This window comes from Anopheles arabiensis (genome assembly GCF_016920715.1).
Source record: "Anopheles arabiensis isolate DONGOLA chromosome X unlocalized genomic scaffold, AaraD3 X_pericentromeric_contig0018, whole genome shotgun sequence".
Lineage (NCBI taxonomy): Eukaryota > Metazoa > Arthropoda > Insecta > Diptera > Culicidae > Anopheles > Anopheles arabiensis.
In genome coordinates, this window is record NW_024412096.1 from 429,026 (window position 1) to 432,500 (window position 3,475).

Sequence of the window (3,475 nt, forward strand, 5' to 3'; positions counted from 1 at the left end):
CGTCGAAAAGGCAGCACCTGAGCGCCAACGCTGCTATCGATGCCTGGAGCGCGGCCACCTTGCTCACGCATGCCGTTCCCCGACAGACCGTCAGCAACTCTGCATCCGGTGTGGCAGTGAAGGTCACAAAGCCCGGGACTGCTCCAGCGACGTCAAGTGCGCGGCCTGCGGTGGACCTCATCGCATTGGGCACATGAGCTGCGAACATCCGGCTTCGCCTTCAATCTGAAAGTTGCGCAAATCAATGTGGATCACTGTCAGGCAGGGCAGGACTTGGCGCTCCAAGCAGCGCGTGAACACCGTGCTGACGTCCTGCTCCTGTCGGACATCTACCGACCACCGGCGAACAACGGGCGTTGGGCGTATGATGCCGCCAAATCGGTAGCAGTTGTGGCTACAAGCTCTTACCCAATCCAGCGGGTGTGGCGCAGTCCTGTGCCTGGAGTTGTAGCTGCACAGATTGGTGGCATCGTCTTCATTAGCTGCTACGCTCGACCCAGACGCCCAGAGGAGGACTATGAAGGCTTTCTGGCTGCTGTTCAGCTGGAGGCATCATCCCACTCCCACGTCGTCATCGCCGGCGATTTTAACGCCTGGCACACGGAGTGGGGTAGTGCCAGGAACAGCCAGAGAGGTGAAGATCTGCTGCAGCTAGTGCAGAGTGTCCAGCTACAAGTGGTCAACTCCGGGAATCAACCCACGTTCATTGGCAGAGGAGCGGCCACCAGCAGCGTCATTGACGTCTGCTTCGCCACTCAGTCCATCGCTCGGCCAGAAACGTGGGAGGTGCACGAGTTTGCCCGGTCCGATCACCAACTGGTGACATACACCGTTGGGGAAGCAGAACAACAGTCCCGCGGGTCGTCGAATGGTGGTCCGTCAGCCGGCCGGCAGCGCGTTATCTGCGCTGGTAGGCGATGGATTACCACGCAGTTCCATGAAGAGAGCTTCCGTTCTGCTCTCGAGGACGTGAACTTTGTGGAACAGGCGACGACCCATGCTGGCTTAGTCGACGCAATGGTCGACGCGTGCGACATTGCCATGCAGCGGGCCCCAACGTGTTGCAGCATCAACATCGCGACGTCTTTTGGTGGTCACCGGTAATTGAAGAGCTGCGGAATGAGTGCATTGCGGCCCGTGAACGGATGCGCCTAACCGCCGATCTGCAGGAGAGAGTCTCGCCGCAGCTGAGCACCGGACTGCGAAGACCAGATTGGAGAAAGCCATTAAAGCTAGCAAACGCGCAGAGTTTGCTAAGCTTATCGACATCGCCGAGGAGAACGAGTTTGGAGTGGGGTATCAGGTTGTTCTGTCTCATCTGCGCGGCAGTCGTGTACCGCCTGAGACAGACCCGGTCGAGCTGGGACGGATCGTTTCCGATCTGTTCCCCACCCACCCACCGGTCTCTTGGCCGGAAACCGGCGATGTCGATTCGGGAGCGTCCAATTTAGAACGTGTGACCCCGAAGAGCTGCAGGAGATCGCGGCTCATATGGCTTTAAGGAAGGCGCCAGGACTGGATGGGATCCCCAATGCTGCGGTGAAGGTCGCGATTGAGAAGTACCCGGGGTTCTCTGCCGTGTGTACCAGGACTGCCTCAACACTGGTACGTTTCCGCAACAGTGGAAACGGCAGCGCTTGGTACTGCTGCCCAAGCCAGGTAAAGCCCCCGGAGAAGGCAGCTCCTACAGGCCACTGTGCATGCTGGACGCACTAGGCAAAGTGCTGGAGCGGCTTATCCTCAATCGCCTGAACAGACACCTCGAGGACCCGGATTCACCGCAGCTTTCGGACGCGCAGTACGGCTTTCGTCGTGGACGATCCACCATCAGTGCCATCCAAAGCTTGGTGGACGCAGGCAAGACGGCCAGCGCGTTTGGTCGCACCAACAGCCGCGACAAACGTTGCCTGATGGTGGTTGCGCTGGATGTCCGCAACGCATTTAATACTGCAAGTTGGCAGTCAATCGCCAACGCGTTGCGGGAAAAGGGGGTCCCCTCAGCTCTGCTGAAAATCCTGCAGTCTTATTTCTCGGATCGGGAGCTGATCTACACTACCAGCGAGGGACCCGTCGTACGTTGCGTCAGCGCGGGAGTTCCACAAGGGTCCATCTTGGGCCCAACATTGTGGAACGTAATGTACGACGGGGTGCTGCGGATTCCCCTACCCGACGAGGCCAAAGTCATTGGCTACGCCGATGATCTGGTCGTCCTGGCCCCGGGTAGGACGCCGGAGGAGTCTGCAGCAGTGGCGGAAGCAGCGGTGTCAGCAGTCGACCAGTGGATGCAGCAGCACCACTTGGAGCTGGCACCGGCTAAGACGGAGATGACCATAATCTCTAGCCTGAAGCAGCCTCCAAGCCACATAACCATCAACGTGGGAGGAGTAGCAGTACCTTTTTCGCGTTACATCAAACACTTGGGCGTGTTGGTCCACGACCATTTATCTTGGTTGCCGCATGTGACTGCAGTGACGCAGCGGGCGGAGCAGACCGCGCAGGCGGTCAGTCGGTTGATGCCGAACCACCGGGGCCGAAGATGTCGAAGTCCCGTCTTCTGGCAGCGGTGGCTGATTCGGTTATGCGCTACGCTGCACCTGTATGGCACGAGGCGCTGAACACTCGCGAGTGCCGCAGGTTGCTGGAGCGAGTCCAGCGCAAATCAGCCATCGCCGTGGCCCGGACGTTCCGGACGGTTCGGTACGAGACCGCAGTGCTGCTGGCGGGTCTACTGCCGATCTGCAGAGCCATCCGCGAGGACACCAGGGTGCACAGCCGCCGTGGGACTGGAAGCAGCGCGCAGCTAAGGAAGGAGGAACGAGATAGGACCATCGCCGAGTGGCAGGCCACCTGGGACAGCGACGCGGCTAGTCATCAAGCTAGCAGTTACGTCCGGTGGGCACACCGCCTCATTCGGACATCGGTGCATGGCAGTCGCGGAAGCATGGAGAGGTGAATTTTCATCTGTCGCAGATAATCTCCGGTCACGGATTTTTCCGTGAATATCTCGCTGACATGAAATTCACCTCGTCCCCGGACTGCACGCATTGCCCCGGCGTACGTGGGAGCGCCGAACACGCGATGTTCTTGTGCCCACGCTTCGCCGATGTTCGCGAGCAACTGATGAACGGCATCAATCCGGACACGTTGCTGGCCCACATGCTCGAGAGTCAGCAGAATTGGAGCAACGTCTGCGAGGCTGCCCAGCAGATTACGTCAGTGCTTCAGCGCGACTGGGACGACTTCCGTACGTCCTTGTTCGAGCAGGGCGTACTTGCCGACAACGCCCAGCTCCGAAACGCTGACGTCCTTCGACAAGAGAGACTGCGGCGGTATAATGACAACCGCAACGCAGTCAGAAGAGCCGCAACGCAGCAGCGACAAGCTGAACGCCCAGCCCCACCACCGCCCTCACCAAGGACTGAGCGGAGACGGGAGATTAACCGTCTCGCGGTGGCGAGGCTTTTAGGGAACGACA